This window comes from Mustela erminea, chromosome 11 (assembly GCF_009829155.1).
Source record: "Mustela erminea isolate mMusErm1 chromosome 11, mMusErm1.Pri, whole genome shotgun sequence".
NCBI classification, from domain to species: Eukaryota; Metazoa; Chordata; class Mammalia; order Carnivora; family Mustelidae; genus Mustela; species Mustela erminea.
In genome coordinates this window covers 32,941,411-32,960,996 of record NC_045624.1, presented here as the reverse complement: position 1 = coordinate 32,960,996, position 19,586 = coordinate 32,941,411, and the positions used below count along the sequence as shown (strand labels likewise).

Genomic DNA, 19,586 nt, shown 5'->3' with positions numbered 1-19,586 from the left:
AGTTAAGAAATAATGCTATTTTTAAAAAAATAAATAATGTTATACTATACTACATAAAAATGAAAGATTTTCCTCATTTTCTTTACCAAACTTTTTTTTTTTTAACCAATTCACCATAAGGTAAAAGAAAAGGAAAAAGGGAAAGACAAATTAACACAACCTCGGGGAGGAAAGTATTGATAGCAGAAACAATTTTAAGAGTCTTCTGGGACTTTCTGAAAGTCTTTCCCTTTATTTTTCACCTTCAGAGAAGAAATTGACCCTCCAACATACCTTTAAAGACTCCTGACTCTCCCTTTCTCTCTCATATTTCCTATGTCCCCAAAAAAGGGCTGAAGAGTTGTGAAAACAAAAATATTGGAAAGAGCATCACAGTTCCTTTTCACACTCGGGAGGTCTGAGTTCTACATTCACAGCCCAGGCCCTAGGCCACCCTGACTGCTCAGGATCCTTGCCTCACCCAACCTGTGCAGTGCTTTGCAGATGGACAATGTAGGTAGTACCAGCACCTTTATCCTGCATGGCAATATCCAGTACTGAAGGGTAAAACAACCAGAGGCGTGACTATGCCTTAAGTTGCAGTTGACTTTGTGTACAGAGAAGAAAAGAAAATAAGAAGAAGCTTTAAGTTCTGCTGTTCCATGTTAAATGACTATGTCATTCTCCAGACGACCAGGAACAATTTATAAGAGTTACAATGGGAAATGCAGGAGCTCTGCAAAGAGACAGACTTAGGTCTGAGGTATGACCCCGGATAAGTTACCCGATCTCCCCGAGCCTCATTTCCCTGGATGTAATCTGAGAAGGATGATTCCTATCCTGGAGTTTTGTTATGAGGACATAAGTAGAACTCAAGCACATGACTAATACATGGCAGATATTTAATAAATAAGAGCTAAATGCATTATTCCTTTGCTTGATTTTAGGAGAGAAGCAATAAGCTCAATGTGAAAATGAGCCAAATCACTAATAAAACTGCAGCACCCTGTTGGAGATGGCAATTTTTTGTTTTGTTTTGTTTTTCTGTGTCCAGTTTCATAGGCTTCTGAGAAAAATCATGACACTTACAGCTTCAAGAGCCTAGCAGTCATGTACTAGTCCTCAATATTGAATATGCTTAGTCATATTCTTAGATAACTTAACATTGCATGTTTTATTTTTAGAGACCCAGCCACCAAACAAATGACCAATACAAATTAACACAAAAGCAGTTAATACTGAAAGTGCCCTGTTCTAACCCTTCATATCTGGCTTTCCTTTCCCTGTGGCAGGTTTCCCAGAGTGTGTTCCCTATTATTAATTTTATAGAAGATCGTTATTGAAGATGTTAAGAAGAAAAAAACATGTTTTTATTTTTGTTTTGTTCTGTTGTGGTTTTCCACTTGAGTTTTCAGAACCTTAAAAATTTTATTGCACATGAGGTATCTCTAAAAAGGTAAAATGAGTCCTACATCCCCAAATTCTGTTTGCCCACAAAGATGAGTTGAAGAACTGTCATCTGAATTCTTTTGTCCTTTTGTGGAGACATTTCCACAGGCACAATAATAGGGGCAATGGGGCTGGGGAAGGAGGAAAAGCAGAGAGAGTAAATCCAAGAATTAATACTCGGTAAGAGTCACAAATCCTAATGCCTACAGGAGAAAACGTTATCAAGATCAGAAGTAGCATGGATGCGTTACGGGAGAAGATGGTAAGATGACAACAAACTGCAGAATGTATGTTCTCTCTACCACAATTCCAACTATTACAAAATATTCTGTGGGCCTGTTACATGTTTGTGGTTCCTGCCCTCCAGTTTTCCAGCATGAAGCCCCTGTTCTAAAAAGATCACTTTCATTTTTGTTTCCAATACAGTACCAGCAAGTAAACTTAAAGAGTACCTTTTAAGATCCAAATTTTAACATTTTAAAGGGAGAGCAGAAAGGATATGACATATAGAGAGAAGGATACCACCCCCTTCTTCTCAGTCTTGACCATCGCTACCATTAGGCCTACTTCAGGGTTAAGAGATGGGGTTCTGTTTATAGTTTAGCACTGTGTTGTCCTCAAATATGTGGTAAGAATAGCTCATGTCTTTTGAGCACTTATATTTCCCTAGACACTATTCCATGTGCTTTACTTATAGTTCTTCATTTCATCCTCACAATAACCCTATTATTCTCGTTTTGCAGATAAGGCACAGTTCAAGCCACCAGCCTATAGTTACACAACCAGCAAGCAGTAGAACTGGGATTGAAATCCAAGGTGTCCGGTTCTAAAATCCACACTCTTTTTTTTTCTTTTTTTTCTTTCTTTCCTATTATTTAAGTAGGAGTCACTTGAATTCATGACTCTGAGATCAAGAGTCACATGCTCTCCAGCTGAGTCCACCAGGCACCCCCTAAAATCCACACTCATGACCATTATTCTAAACTCGGTCTTGGAGATGTCTTGCTCCCCATTTGAGGGATAGATCAGTTTTGAATGCTTTGGGCTGCAGGTGACAGAAATCCCAGCTAACAATGTCTGGAACAAGTATTTTTCCACAAAATAAGAAATCTGGAAGCAGGGGTCTACTAGCATTGGTGCTGCAGCTCAGCAATGTCAGAGCCAACTTCTCTCTTCATGGTCACAAGATGGCTAGCTCTCTCCTGGGTACTATATATATGAAATCAAGAAAGCAAGAAGTAGGAAGGCGTACAAGCTTATTAGATATCTTTAATTAGAAAACTACACTCTTTCCCAGAAGTCCCCAACAGACTTTAGCTTAACTTCATTGCTAGAATGACATCACAGGGCCATGTCTGGCTGCAAAGGAGTCTGGGAAAGAAGTATTTCTCTTCTCTAGCCCCAAGAGTAGAGGCAGGCAAAGGAATATCTGGTTGACAACAGGTGCTGGCTTAGCCAGGCAACAATGTTGGCCACCGGAGTTTGGTTTGGTTAAGAAAATACTGAAAGAATTTCATCATACAGTGTGTCACCCATGCCATGACCCAAGGAAAGTTAAACAGCAACAATTAAAGTTGGCCACAAAACCAAAACTAAACTGTAGAACTCCTATTGCTTTTTCGAAGTGTTTGTTTCTATCCATTTCCAATAAGTGAAATGATGCCCCACCTTTCCCTGATCAAACCTGTCTACATAGTATGTAAAAACTCATTATTTGATATTCACACACCCAGATAATTTTATTATGCTATTCTTGGTTATCTTTAATAAAATATTTACTCATGGCTTATAAATCAAAATGACGATTTCTAATGCAATTTCAAAACTGGATCGAAATTTGTCAGAAACTAGAAACTAGGAAACTTCAATGCTGAAGATATATAATACATTATTTGGATTTACAATCTATTTTCCATTTTGTACTGGCTCTTCTGTGTCTTTCTACTACTTTACCTATAAGTTTTTTTCTTTTATGTTTTTATCATGGCATGCAAACTCAGAAAACCTGTTAAGGTAACTATATAATGCAGCCTAAATATCCAGTTAACATATAGCTATGGAAACAAGGAAACAGAAACAGCACTCTAGTCATTCCTTTGGACAACTATGGTTAATTGTGTGTGTGAGTATGTGTGTGAATTCATTAGTTTATTCACCTTTAATTGGAAAGATTAAAAAAACTGGTACTGAATTCCAAATCTATAATGATCTGTCCATAAATATGACTAGTGCTGTCCAACCTGTAAACCAGCACTTAATAAGCATGTAACCAATATCATTAGATAACCAATAACCATGTGATATCAGGAGATCTTCAGTAGGTCTGTGTTGTTTATTTACCCTTGTCAGCCTTCGGCCTTTTGGCATGGTATGAAGAACACCTGACTGGGATTTGAGAGCTGGGTTCTAACCTCACCTCTTTAACCAACTGTGTGATCCCCTTAGGAACTCCTCTTAGGCACCCAGGTTCCTCACCTGCAAAATGGTTTGATGTAGAGCTCTAGTATTATGTAATAGAAAAGATCCTTTTCCATAAAATTGGGCAGTCATGGGATAATAACATTTGAGGATTCAGATTGCTGTGTGTAGTCCCTGAGAAAGTACCTGGCACATAGTAAGCTCTTAGGAAAAAGGCAGCTATTCTTATCATATGTTTCTATTTTTCATTCTGTAGTAAATAATTCCTGAACTTGCACAGTAAGTGTTGTTTTGTCCCATGACTCAATAACAGATACCATTGTCTGACAAGCCCAAGGAGAATGTTAAGACCTAACAGGCAGTCCTGTTCCTTAGGTTCTGTTACCTTTGAGAGTTAATTTTCTCTCAAAGGTTAATGTCAATTTTGATAGTCAGACATGTGAAGTATAAAAAAGTTATTCTGACACAATCCCAATACAATTCACCAGGCCCCCACAACCTTTTTTTTTTTTTTTTAAATCATGGGATCTCAACACTCAAGAATTAAACTTTTGTTCTGTTTTGCTTGTTCATTGCTGTTTGCCTAGTTATTTAATCAGCCTGTTTCCGCTATTAAAAAAAAAAGTGAAAGAAGCTGAGGTTTCCTCAGGGCTAAACTCCTGTGTTGTTCTTCCTCCCAGAAATCTGAGTTATTATAGTAGGGGATAATGCTTGCATAATGAAATCATTGGGACAATTCTCCATCCACTCCTACCTCCATCTCGGACAATGAATTCCTTGTCTCTGTGGTGTCCAACTCTCTCTACCCTGCTCCGGTGCCCAGCAGCTAAGTCAGCCGTGGGAGAGACTGGGAACTGGGCGTCGCGCTCTTCCCTCTGGCAGCGCGCGGGGGTGTGCGGAGTGTGCGCGGAATAGGCGCCCCTGGCGTCCTGCGCGCCTGCTGACGCTCGCCGCGCGAGCACCAGGAGGGGGAGACTCGGACTCGCTTATCTCCCGCTGTGCTAACTTCAAACTGCCCCGGCTGGGGGAGTTGAAAGCGCGCAGACAGGGCGAGAAAACTTCTCCACCTAGAAAGTTTCACCTTGGCGGGGGCGGGGGAGGGGCGGGAGGAAACGCGACCCCCGCCGGGACTGGCGCTGCTCGCGGGCGGCAGGAAGGGCGGGGGCCGATTTCCCCCTCTGGGTGGTGCCAGTCCCCACCTCAGCGGTCCTAGGACCAGCGGACGAGGCGAACTACCCCGCGCGAGACAGACGGACACGTGCTGAGGCGGGCAGGCGGGAGAGCTCTTCGGTCGGGTCGCCTGGCCGTGCTTCCCGCCTGGACGCGCCCGGGACGGCCGCGGGCCGCGCGCGCCGATGCCCGGCTGAGTCACCCGCCGGGTAGCGCGCGGGTGAGAAGGGGCGGAGGGAGCGCGGCCGGCTGACGGACCCGGCACTCGGCTCGGCCCCGCCGCAGGTGACCCGGACGCTCTCGCCGCCCAGAGCGCCCCGAGCGCTTTGTGACCAGATGCGGAACCCAGTGGAGGGCGCGAGCCAGATGTGGGGCGACAGCTGACTTGCGGCAGCGAGGCGCGGAGTACGCGGGTGGTCTCTGCGCGACTGACTTCGCGGCTCTCGGACACCGCAAGGTAAAGCTACAGCTTGCTTGGGACCCCGCACCCCACCCTTCGGCCCCAGCGTTCTGCTCTTTGTTCCCCAGAGGGACCTGAGAGCTATTCAGAGGGCACGACTAAGGAGGTGGGCGAGTTAGGGGCTTCAGAAACTGAAGGGATGTGCCCAGGGAGAGGTGTAAACTAGAGTGGGGCTTTTCTTTTTAGGGGTTTGCTGCTGACGGCCACCTGTAGGACTCAGGAGAGAGGGGGGCATTGGAGTAAGGGGTGATGTACGACTGTTACGGCCTGGCATGTTTTGAGACTGTGTGATCTGACTCAGCCCTTAGAAAAGGGATTTGATCACCCTGCCCTAGGGTGATGCGGCAGGCAAGATCCAAGCCCCGTAGGTTTCCTTGTTCCCAACTCGCTTTATCTGTAATACGTGAGGATCTTAACAAGGGGCAGGTGTTTTCGTGAAGGTCTGAATTCTACATTTCTGGCAAATACACAGGGCTTGTGATCCATCATTTTCAATCTTACCTTATCTCTATGCTGGGGCTGCGGGAAGGACATCTCTATCTTATTAGGTGAACTAGATTATAACCAGAGGTCGGTCGGTCTAGCTAGTACAGGTATTGACCCAATAATTTAAGCACCAGTGAAAGTATTTTCACCTACTATTGCCAATACAGGATTTACTCTAAAGTGTGGTTTCCCATTTCATACCTTTTATGTTTTAAGAGCCATTTACTAATTTGGCATTTGGAGAGATTTCCAGTGGTTGTTCACTGTTGCCCAGTGTTTTTTACCTTATCACAGTTTAATGTTCAGAGGAGCTCTGGGGCAGATTGAAATATTGTCAACTCTCTTAGGCAAAATAACCAGGATACTGTAATTGCCAAGTTAAGATGGTCAATGAATATGAGAGGTTGTAAAAACGGACATTAGAGAGAATATAGACTGTGTGGAACCTCTCCTGAATTTTAAGAACACTGTTCACATTTTGTAGAGTTGGGTGGAGGTTTTTTCTGTCGTTTTCATGAGCCAGACACATGGACATTGCCATGCAAATAGATCCAGAAAAATATTATTTTCCTTTATAGCTGAAGAATTATAGCTGACTAATGCATTTTTTCTGCATGAAGATGATCTGAAAATGTTGTACATCATCTTTCTCTGTGCTACAGGGACATAAATTGTGTTTTTATGTAAACTGTTAAGTGGTGCTTAGATAATTTACATGTATATAGCTTTCCTTTCTATCTCTAAGCTTATTGGGCTTTGTTTTAATATGTAAACTTCCATAATGAACAGAAGTGAGGTGCTTTGGTTCCAATCATATACTGCAAGTCTGTGATGTATTCAATGTTCATGATTTTTGAACTGCTGAAAAATACCCGTAACACTTCTATTTCTTAACACTTCTATTACTCCTAAGAAATTTTTGTAGTACCAAAAATGTGTGTGAGTACCTATAAAATATACTGGTGTTTTAGAAAATCTGTTCAGGTTTCAATCTTAACTGTGCATAAGCCTAAAATTATATACCTAAATATATTTTGACTTTAACATGATGGACTTCATAGCATGTAGAAGATGATCTGCTGAGTACTGTTTTTGAAAGATTGCTTTGTTCTTTATATATCACAGTAAATGTTTACATTAGATGTGTACTCCATGCCTTCAGAATTAATGTGTGAGTTTTATCTGAATGATAAAGACATACAAGATTAAACACAAGTCAGTATGAAAGCTGATAATATTTTTGTGACTTTTAATACTGTAATAAAAGGAAAATGACACATTTCTAAGCAGGAGAAATACAAATACATTCCTTAAGACTGTACAAGCATATGTCCCACTGTAATCTCAATATTTTTAAAATTTGTCTTGATGTGGGTTAGACTAAGAAATACAGTTCAAAAGTCAACTTTCTTAGTTGTTGGTTAAAAAAAATTCAAAATAATAGTCCAACTTTTTCATTTTACAGATATATACAATAGCCTCAAATAAACTTTTTCTCAAATGTGGTCATCTCAAAACAAAGTGAATAACTCAAAAGGGTTAGTCCTTTGAAAACACACAACTTTCTCTAGGTGACTGCACCAGTGCCTATGATGACACACCCATGAAAAGTACAGGGCTCCGTACACGTACACATTCAGAACACTTCCCATCTCTCTACCCTTTCCACTTCATCCCTTCCCCTTGGTTATATCAGAGTTGCTTCCAAACCCTTCTGTGCCCCCATTTTTCCACTCTAATTTCATGGTTTCTCCTTCGCTGTCATTAGGCTCACCAGAGCCAGCTATGCTTTCTTTTCCCCGTTATTCCTAATATTTTCCTCAGGCTGCTGTGCTTGTTAAGGGGATACCAAATATCCTAATTGCACTGCCTTAAGGGAAGAAAATATGAAGAAACTCAAGTACCAGGAAATTAACCTTCTTTACCTCTCTGGTATATGTTGAAACTGGTGTCTTTGACATAGAGCCCTCAGGGCAGTTTTCTCATGGGCTTTGCTCAATGCAAAATAAATAGTAACCTCTTAGTAATGAATGATAAATATACTGACTAATGTCAATTTAGGATCTCTTTGATTCCCTTTTCTTAACTGGCACCAAGTTGATGCCAGGCTCACATTTGCCTCACCAAAAATAGCTAAGAACTGTATGTTCAGCGTCATATGTGTTTGGCACTAGAGAAATATTTTTTTAAAAAGGAGAAATGAAATCTCTGCCCTTGAAGAGTTTACAATCTAGATATTCAGATAAATAACTCATATAAAATGGAACCAAGATCCATAATTAAGGGGATATAACCTGAAAATGATATTAAAATCATCCCATTTAAATAATAGAAAAAAAATTTTTTAATCTAAAGAGTGGAACTTAAAGACCTCTTAAAATTTTCAAGCTGTTTCTGAGCATATCCTCTTTCTGTTACTACAACAACCTTACAAAATAGACAAGGTTGATATCAATATTGTAACCTTTCCTGCCTATAGGTAAGGAAATTGTGTTTGAGGCTAGCCTCCATGCTATCTCAACAGCACCTCTGCCCAGCCATCAATAAAGGTTAACTATTTGAAGCATTTTCTGCTGAAGCACAGCTTGGGATTCTTAGGTTAGTGATAATGATGAATGTAACATTTCTAGTCTCTAGAGTTTTTCTCACCTTCTGTTTCTCCAGTTCTCTTTTTTGTTCTTTCTCTTTTTGTGGTAAAGCATACCAGAAAAAGCCTTCATTCATATGTGTGAGGCATTCTGCTCTTGTTATCAGATTAAGAGCTGTGAGTAATTTTGTAATCTATCCTACTATCAGAAAGCTCATTCTCAGATATCTCTTCAGCTGTGTTTAACAGTTTAGTATATTCCCCTTGGGATTTGTTTCAATAAAAACATCCAGTAAAATCTTACTACAGATCCTTTGCTTTTCAAGGGACAAAATGAGGAAAGTGTTTTTATAAGCTGTAAAATGTAATTGAGAGAAAAATCACATGTGTGGCATTTGTAGCAATAGGTGTGAGCTCAGAGGAAAAAAAATAGTTAATAATTGCATATCCAGGAATACATATTTCTTCTATGATTGTGTAAATTTGCACAAGTATATTTATGCAGGTTATGCATGTTGTTTTTAGTTTCTTTAATTGTGTAGCTATTAGAGCCCATAGAATTCATAGTAAGAGCCTGTGAGCCATTTAGGGGCTCTTCACAGGTTCTGTTGGTAGAGCATGTGACTTTTGATCCTGAGTTTGTGAGTTCCAGCTCCATGTTGGGTATAGAAATTACTTAAAAACAAATAAAATCTTAAAAAAAAAAAAAGGAGGGTGTGGGTCATATAAACTATATAATGATCCATAGAATTTGAAAATGTATTTCTCCTGGGGTACCTGGGTGGCTCAGTCAGTTAGGCTTCTGCCTCTGGCTCAGGTCATGATCCTGGAGTCCAGGGATCCAGCCCCACATCAGGCTCCCTTGCTCAGTGGGGAGTCTGCTTCTCCCTTTCCCTCTGTTTCTCCCCCAGCTTATGTTCTCTCTCTCTCTCTCACTCTCTCAAATAAAATGAATAAAGATATTTAAATATATTTTCTTTTAAAGATTTTATTTATTTATTTGACAGAGAGAGACAGCAAGAAAGGAAACATAGCAGGGGGAGTGGCAGAGGGAGAAGCAAGCTTCCTGGTGAGCAGGGAGCCCGACGGCGGCGGGGAGGGGAGTTCTGTCTCAGGACCCTAGGATCATGACCTGAGCCAAAGGCTGATGCTTAATGACTGAGCCACCCAGGCGCCCAGAAAATGTATTTCTTCTAATACAACAAAGTACTATTATGAATATGGTCAGGGCAGTTATGAAATGTGGTCAGAGAATCACAAGTTCTAGAGAAAGCCAAGTTCCTATACTCTTAAGAATGTGATTGAGGATTTAGTCATTCAGAGTAATTTATTGAGCACTCTGGCAAAGCAGTAGAGAATAAAACAGTCTAAGATCTCTTAAGATTCTGATGCTCTGTTCAATATTGAGGAAGGCAAACAATAAATAAAATACATAAATAAAAATGTGTGAGTGGTGATGAGAGCTGCAAGGAAGCAAATTGAAAATTGTCAAGGATTAGACAGGGTACAGTGGTAATTGAAAAATTCAGTAGTAGAGTCAGGCCTTTGAACTAGAACCTGAAGGAGATAAGAAAATGAGCTATGTGGATATCTGGAGCAGGGCTTCTACTTTGTACTTCCTGGGAGTGCCATTCTCATTTTGTTGTCTCTGGAATAGTGCACTACACAGCCTACACAGCTCTACTTGGAGTCCCTGACTTTTTATGGGAAGTACCTGGACAGTGCCTGCCATAGTTTATTGCAGTCTCAAAGGTGGCAGTGAAGCAGTGACTCACATCCCTCAGTTTATGGTATATGGAAGAAGCAAAATCATGGTATTTTTCTGCATTCACCTGGTCCCATGTCTGCATGCCATCCTTGATCAAGGTTATTGCTACATTCAGTTTTCCTTCTTATTTTCTACACTGTGAGCCTAGCCCAAAAGGATTTGTTGAGAGTAATACCCACAGCCTTTGTCTCCAGTCCCTTGCATAGCAAATATTTGGAGACAGCAAAAGAGACAGTTGCTGTCTATGTAAGCAGCCTGTGTTTGCTGTGCACTTCTTTCTTTCTCTCCTTTCTTTTCCCTTTCCAATTTTAAACCACTGTGTGGATTTTCTTCTTCTTTTCTTCCTGTCCCTTTGTGCCCTGCCTATGTCATGTATCAAGATTTGAAAGCGGGGAAGAAAAAAAAAAAAGAAGAAGAAGAAGGGGCACGTCTGGCTGGCTCAGTCAGTAGAACATGCAACTCGATCTCAGGGTTGTTAAGTTTGAGACGTTCATGGGCCATAGAGATTATTATGAAAAAAAGAAAGGAAAGAAAGATTTGCCACAGGTAACCTAAATGAATGAAACTAACCATTTCACTAGGGACCAACAGCCTGCTTAGAAAAAGCCCTACCTAACAGGAGGCAACCAGCATTTGGCATCATCAGAGTAGCCATGAAGCCCAGTATGTGTCATGGGCCCCTATGGTAGTGTCTTTCAAATTTTCAGAAGCAAAAACCTCTCCACTTTAAAATGTCGACTCAGCATCCTTTAAAACACTGTGCAGGATAGAGAGATAAAAAGTGTGTGTGCCAGATTGGGCTTCTGGTGGTCCTATTTGCAATCCTTAGCCATGGCTCTACCTGCCAATTGGTCCCCTGTGTCACCGTCAGGTGTTGTTAAATTCAGCAGCATGTTTGGCCAAAGAGTCCCAGAGCCACTTCTGTCTTGTATTTTATCTTCTAGAGTTCTCAGGTTTTTCTCCCTCTGGAAAATCAGTTTAGCAATTAAAAGAGAGAGAGAGAGAGAATTCATTACCCATTGGCACGTATTTGTTTTTCTAAACTCATCAATCAATATACTTTCTATCAAACTATATATATTTGTGAACTAAAGGCTAATCTTTTCATTCTTAACATGAAGCAATCACTTTCTGAAACCTCAGTTCATCCTAACTTTATGCAGATTTCATTTCCATGTTCTCATTCAGGATAAACTCCCTCTTCGGAATACCATGCTTTTGTTTTGTTTTGATCTGCCCGAACTTCACTAGTTGTTATTTCTGTACCATTGAAATTCAAAGCATGTACAGCATTGGTTTCAAGTGCCCTTTAGAAGCCATCAGATCAGTATGGCAATCTATTTTTCCAAAGGAATGAAAACTCACAGGTTGTGCACTAACTTATTTCCTTAAATCCTAAAAACTTAGTGAAATGTCCAGGCTAGTGGTCTTCTGGAAGGCCATTGTGTTAGAACAGAAGATTATGTACTGTATTTCTTCCTACTGTTTTAAATGCAAATATAATAATATATCATGAAACAGTACACATACTAATATCAGTGCCTTTTTCCTGTTTTGAAGTGATCCTGTGTTCCACAATAGTTGGATCTAAAATCCCAGTCCAGTTTTGAAGTTGTATGTAAGAAAAAAGAATTGACTTGAAGGAACTGAAAAGTACTGCAATTGTTCCATAAGACCATGGGATATTTCTAACTTTTAATATTTTATTGAAAATATCAAGAAGAATATTTAAAGCTGGAGACCTTTGAAACACAGTTGACCCTTGAATCTGCATATAACTTTTGATTCCCCCAAAACTTAACTACTAGTAGCCTACTTTGACTGGAAATCTTAACCAATAACAAAATTAGGCAGTTAACATATATTATGTTACATGTATTATATACTGTATTCTTAACAATAAAGTGAAAAAATGTTAAGAAATTCATAAGAAAGAGAAAATATATTTACAGTACTCTGTAAGTAGACCCATGCAGTTCCAGCCATGTTGTTGAAGGGTCAACTGTAATGTAGTCTTCACAAAGCAGTAAAGGAGAGAAGTGGAGTAAATTTGTTTAAAGGAAGGCAGGTTGTCTCCTTTGAAGTCTAATCATGTGAGAAAGGAAAATCCAGCCAAGTTTTGGGTCCACAAGACAATTCAGACTATCTTTAAAAATAAGTTTTGGCTTTTCTTAAGACCAACGTGTGTTTAGACCCACATTTTAGCTCTTAAATTTAAACCTAAGGGTCTTTTAAAGGAAATTTAATCCATGTGTTTTTGATTCACTAAATCCTAAATCATTACCCATAAACTGTATGTCTCTCTAAGCTCTTTGATGTCTAAGAAATCTTTGAAGCCATGTAAGGCCTTTTTGTTCCAGAAGAATAGGAAGTTGGTTTTTGCTAAGGGTCAGTAAACAGCATCTTCAAAAATCTGAATTAGGTCTAAAATCTCACAACCATAACAGAATGAGTATTTGAAAGAGTGCTAATGCAGTTTTCTGATGCAATGAGAAAAATGTAAGTACTATTAAAGACCCAGAGTAGTATTTAGTTGTAATCCTTACTAACCCCAAGGAAATTATTTTGGCATCACTCCTTTTTCTATTATAAAAAAAGATAAAGTTCAAATATTTACCATTTTATCCTAACACACAGTAGGTACTCAATAAATGTTTTGTTGAATGTTAAATGAATGACTTTTTCTTCTGCCCAGACCTTCCCAGCTAATGTCAGTCTTTCTATTCAATAGCAGAATCCATCTGTCATATCTTAGAATGAATCTATTCTGAGTCGGTGACCTGGTTCAACAAATTTTAAAAATAAGCCATCAAACTAAATATATGACATTTATTGAAATTCATTCTGTACCATGAAGCAACTGCCTTGCAAAGAATGCTGAAAATAGGAAGGCATTTCTAGGCTAATTAGATTAAATATTCAGTTGTTACCATATGCTTTCTGAAAATTGATTTTTTTCCCTCTTACTTTTCCTGCCATTCTTCCTCCCACCTTGACATGCTTACTGATTGAAAGCTATGCACAAAAAGGGCAGGTCGTTTGTATCTATAAGCAAGTTCAAACAGGCTTAGAAAATGTAATGCTATAATCATAAGTTGCCATAATGTAGGAGGGAAGAGAGGGATACTCAACAATGATGGGGGTGTTGGGTTTTACTCCAGATTACATAGATGACACATCTTTGAACTCTATTGTGTGGAGAAAAACACCTTCTTACTGTAGTTAGACTTCCTGTTTATGAGTGTGTATTTTCTGGTGACTAGACTTCCCATATGGACTCAGCACAAATATGTAGCTCCAAGTGCTGCTGAAATGCACATGATTAAAGTATTGATGGCTATGGAGACAGCAACTCCTTCTCTCTAAAAGAAATAAAGTAGTATTTAGAAGAAGGCATAGTAATGAAACATGGGCATTGAGATTTTTCTTGGTACTATGGTGTATATTTCTAACTACTCCCCACATTTTGTCCTCAGAAAACTTTTCCTGATCACAAGTGTTGTTTCTATATGACATTAGGGTGACAGAATTTGGTGATTTCTTATATCTTGGTGGGGAGAAAAAGGAAAATTGTGTTATTATGGTCTTTAAGTAGAGGTTCTTTTAGGTGAACCTGAAGGTCTACTGAATACATACACCATCATGAAACTTGTTTTAAAACTTAAGTATGGATAGCACTGTATAAGGAGTAACTTATTTATATAGTTTTGACATGCTTAATTTCTATATCAATGGTTAATCAAACCATGAGTAATAATCATATATAATATGTACATATTCAAATGTAGATGATTTTTAAAGCTAATTAAAAGTTCTCATAATTTGATAAATAAGCAGCCAAATGCCTTTGTATTTATACATTTGGAAAACTGTAGTTCAATTTAAGAAGGTTTTTATGATAACTCTTTTGCCACAAATAGAGAAAATAGATAATGAAGGAGAAGACTTAGAAGTTTTAATGGGATGTTAGATCAATGAGGTTACAGGAGGGGAGAAGTGGTGGATATGCTGAAAGGTCACAGGCTTGGGTGCGTTGCAAGTAGTGAAGACTATGTCACAATTAAGAATCGGGCTGCTGCTTTCCAAATAGGAAAAAGGCTAGTCAAAACTGAGTGGGTAATCAAGGGACACTCCCAGGAAAATGGTGGAGCATGTGGTAGGTGAAACAAAGTCTGAACTTCCTCCGTCACATGGTTTAATTCTGGGAGAAGAGGCTATCATCTGCCCAGTCCTACCTAGATCAGGCTTCTTAGTCTATTCTACCTTCAGATACCAGTAAGAATAGCAGCATTATGCAGCAGGAGGCAGAAGGAACTTTTATTCTGAGTGTTCAAAACATATTCTAAGCATTCTATTAGCTACTTGCAAACACTACAAATGAAATTCTATATTCATAGAATTCATAGTATTAAAAGAAAAACCAAGAAAACTTACAAAATTTTTAAAAGATTTTATTCGGTTTAGAGAGAGAGAGAGATACAAGCAGGGGAGAGGGAAAGGGAGAAGCAGACTCCCCACTGATCTGGGAGCCCAGGACCTGGGGATCATGACTTGAGCCAAAGGCAGATGCTTAACCATCTGAGCCACCCAAACTCCCCTACAAATTTTTTACACCATGTTCTTAACTAGAATTTTCTAGTACATCAGCTCATTATAATCAATTAATGTTGGGATCAAAAGTTACAGCCCTCAAAACTATATGCATAACTATTCTTCATTAGAATATCATCTGCTGGGGATATATATTTCTTTCAGGTTATTATCTTAAGGCTATTTCTTGGACTTTGATTATGCAGAGTTCATGCTGGAGTAGGTGTAGTAACTATATGTTATGTTCTAAACACAAACTCCATGTGCTAAACTTGAGGAAAGCTTATATCAGGCTCTGCCTTTACCTTCTGTCTTTTTGCTCCTCTGAGAGTCTTAGATAGGCAGCTGTCACCTGACTGTGGCCTCACATCCAGGTAGAATCCCTTCAGCTTCTGCTGTACTGTCCAAGTTTTGATCATGTTCTGACCACGTCTAGTTAAGCTAAAGACAGGAAAGAGATAGAATCGTTTAGGGCCCAAACAAACCTTTGGGCTTAAAATATTATTACACTAGTTGTTTTTTTTATTAAGTATGAAATAGTATATAAAGCAGCAGCCAAAATAAAGTTTGTTGATGGAAAAAAAGTATCTTCCTAACAGAAATGAATACACATTTTGGATTTTTCAGAAATTCATTTTCTGTCATGTCAAAATTAAGATACTTTTAAATTTTATTTCAGTTTTACTAACACATAACTTGGATTCTTTATTGAGATCTATACATGAGAATTCAGTGATTTTAAACATACTACTGCTCTTCAAAGAGCTTACAAAAAAGAGAGTATTCTTTAAATTACCAGAGAGTGCAGATAAAACCCCAGACAGTTTCATTAACAGCAATGAAAGGTGACAGCCCTTGAGTCTATGTCATAAGTTAATTAATTACTTTCCAAATGTTATTAAAGATTCTGAATGAATAACTAGACTGGTATTTGAGATCAAGCCTCCTTCACAATTCCTAAGTGGGTTTTAATTTTCAGAGTTAGATGATCACTATATCTGATTCATTTCTTTAACATTTTCAGATTGTTGCTTTATTGAAAAGAGAACAGAGTAACTATCTCATATGTTTTTCTCTTCCCTGAAATTATTCCTTGCAGATTTTAATAAAATCTGTTTTGAAATAAAAATAATCAAATGTTGGACTTTAATAAAGGCCCATAGATCTGATGAGTTATATAAATATTGCAAGGAATTCACTATCAAGGTCATGATTGTGGAACCATTTAATTCCCAAATCTACCTTGCTGACTGCTTGGACACACCATTGGAATCAGCATTTTATGTTAGGATGAGTGTCATCTCAAGCAAACTTTTAGTCATTTCCCATTTTCCTCATTCCCACAATGATTCCAAACTTTCACCATTTTCTTAAGCTCTTGAAATCTCTTTGGCTTTCTTTATTCTCCATGTGATATCTCCCTTTATAATTTAGAGAATAAACAGAATCCCAGATGGTTTCCATGTCACCTGTTATTACCTTCCTGCATGTCTCAAATGATAAGTCTTTTCAGCGTTATGGTCTTGATTCCATTCTTCCCCAACATCTTAGAGCACCTTGCTCCATTTTTCCCTTCCTTCCAAACCTTCCCACCTTTTAAAATCTCCCTCACTTTTTTTCATTCAGTCCTTACCCGATGCTGCTTCAAGCAAAAAAGCACATATGTGGATATCCTGATAGGATTTTTACTATACAATTACCTTAAGTATTCGCTCCTGCTTCTACCTTACCTGTTAAATAAATTTAGAATTCTTTAAAATAACTTCTTATTTATTGTCTCTACTCTCATTCATTCTTTAATTCATTCCACTCTAGCAGTCTGTTCCCAACTACCAAGAAGATATCTTCTCTCTAATAACCATCAACCTCCTCATTGCCAAATCTGATGGACACTTCTGTTTTTATCCCACTTGACCCTCTGTGATATCTGACCCTTTACATATTGCTCCTTCTTTTTGAAATTTCTAGCATCTGAAATACCAGACTTTCCTTTTTACATTTAAATTTAGATTTAAACTTTACATATAAAGTTTGAATTCCTTCTTTCTGCATACTGAACATGCCTATAGGTGATCTCACCTACATCCATAACTTCAACTACACTAATAGGCCAGTGGTTCATAATTGCTCTAACTCCCTCTGCTCTAGAGCACCATGTCCATGTTATTAGCTACCTTATGGATACTTCCACTTGAATAACCAAAAGATATCTCAGAGTTATTAACTGAACTTTTTTTTTTGCCCCAAAACTTTTCTCTGCCTTTTACCTTACCTTTGTTTATGACATTTTTAGACTTCCCTGACTTCCTAGTGTTCCCCTATGATCAAAATCCGTGTTGAATCATTGTCATATAAATTTTATCTCTTTAATATCTTTCTAATCTATCTTTTTTCCCCTATCATATCCATACTGCCAAAGTCTTTGTTCAGAGTCATTCTTTATTAATTCATTTCATTATCCATTCTTCAAATCCTTGCCAGGTTCTATGTAATGACACTATGCTAAGAACTAAAAATGGATCTTTCAGTCTAGTGGGAGATACAGATAAGTAAATTACAACAAAACATAATAAAGTCTAACTAAAGAGAAGAGAGGTTTGATATGGAAGCATGTGGAACAGTTTCTAATCCATTCCTAGAGGGTGAGAGAGGTATAAGAGAAGGCTTCCTGAAAGAAGTGTCACCTATGATAAGACTTGAGGAGAGAGTAAGTTAACCAGGTGATTGTGAGGACAAGAGTATTCCATAAAAAGGGGCCCATGTGTGCTGAACAAGAGAGCACATGGTTTGCTTCAGCAACTTGAAGAAAGGCAAGGTGGCCAGAACCTAGGTTTGGGGGAGAGGAGCAGTGATTGCAAGAGGAGGCAAGGCTGGAGAGTTAGGCAGAGTCCAAATCATGCATGGCTCTCAAATGCTAAGGAGTTAAACTATTTTTAAAGAGCAAAGTTACATAATCAAATTGTCAATTTAGAAAGATATCTCTGGTACATTGGGGAATGGATGATGAGGAACAAGAATGGAGTCGGAATACCAAATAGGAAGCTGTTGTCATAATCCAGGCAAGAAGTGACACTGCCCTCAACTATGGGTGGCAGTGGGGTTGGAAGCAGATGGACATATTTAAAACACCTGTAAATGGGAGTCAAGAATGATGTCCTGGAAAAGTAAGAAATGTTAGACATTGAGAGAGGATATGGAGTGGTAGAACAAGTTTTCATGAGAGTAAATGGAGGTGCCAGAAAGAACATCTGACTGTTTTGTCTCATTTGCCTTCTTCTTCCTAGCTTTGGTGTGCCCCAGCACACAGGCCTCCTCTACATTCTCCTTTCCTTGGTGGTCTCATCCAATTTCATGGCTTTTCATAACATCAATATGCAGACAGCTTCCCAGTTTAAATTTCTAGTACAGATCTTTCTCCTTAAATCAAGGACTCAGATATCCAACTGCATACTCAGTATCTCCAATTGGATACCCAAAAAGTATCTCAAACATGAACAGAACTACATGCCCTGATCGTCACACATTCCTGCCAGACTTGCTCTATATCAGCTTCTCTACCTACCAGTAACTGGCAAAATCCTTCTCTCTGTTACAAAAAAAATTTGGAGTATTCATGACTCCTTTTTTCACACACACCTCATCTCCAAATCCATTAGCAAATCCTCATAGCTCTGTCTCAGATATAACCAGAATTCAGCTACCTCTTATGACTCCATCTTCTCTAGCCCAAGCCACTGCCATCACTCACTGGACTACTGCAGCAGCCTCCCAACTGATCTTACTTCTCCATTTTTACCCTGTCCCATTCTCCTGCCACCACCAGTCTTCTTCCATACACAGTCAAGGTGATTCCATTCAAATTTATTCACTCCCATGCTCAACACCCTACAATAGCTCTTCATTCACTCTAGGAAAAGCCCAAGTCTCACAGTGACCTACAACGCCCTATAAAGTCTGATTCTTTTTTTCCTCTCTGATCTTTTCTCACAGTTTGGTTCCTCTGGCCTCTGTAAGAAAAAAAAGTTATCTTTCACATCTCAGGTGGCTAAGTCCTATCCTCCTTCAACTCTTTGCTTAAAAGCCAACTACCCAATTTTTCAAAGCTGCAGACCTCTCCCACCACCTTCCTTCTAAGTGCTCCTGAGCCTTTCACCGTTTTCTTTCTCTTTCTCTCTCTCTCCTTTTTTTTTTTTTTTTTTTTTTTTATTTTTTTCCAGTAACACAACACTCATCAACATGTAACACACCACATGTATAATTTGTTGTCTGGATCTAACTGCTAGAAAGTAAGTTCCACAAGAGCAGGGTGTTTGTTTTGTTTACTGATGTACCCTCCCAAGCACCTCCCATATATTAAGGCCTCAGTTAATATTTGTGAGATTTAGTCTTAAATAACTGTTGGACATACAAAACTGATGCTTGAGAAATGGATTTCTATACTGTCTGGAAATAAAAAGATGAAGATACAGATTGGGGAATCTTCACTCTTATTAATCTTCATCTTCTATTGTCTGGACAGATGGAGTGACTTTCCATCATGTCTTCTGGTCTCTAGATTCTTTCCACTTCAGTCCATTCACCACAATGTCACCAAAATTGTCTAATACATAGCTGTTATTACTATGCTTATTTCCATCTCCTGTTTAAAACCTCCCAGTGACCCTTCACTACAGATAAGC

The 19,586-nt window shown here is 38.9% G+C and overlaps 1 protein-coding gene across 2 annotated transcripts in view; it reads left to right on the top strand.

Moving 5' to 3' along the window:
• Positions 1-4,734: 4,734 nt before the first annotated feature.
• MET (MET proto-oncogene, receptor tyrosine kinase) overlaps positions 4,735-19,586 on the top strand; it is a 115,028-nt gene continuing 100,176 nt past the window's right edge. The window contains exon 1 of one of the 2 annotated variants that reach the window (XM_032304334.1): positions 4,735-5,473. The gene's annotated coding sequence lies outside the window, so the exon portion shown is untranslated. The remainder of the gene's footprint in view (positions 5,474-19,586) is intronic. The other variant, XM_032304333.1, reaches the window with a different exon arrangement.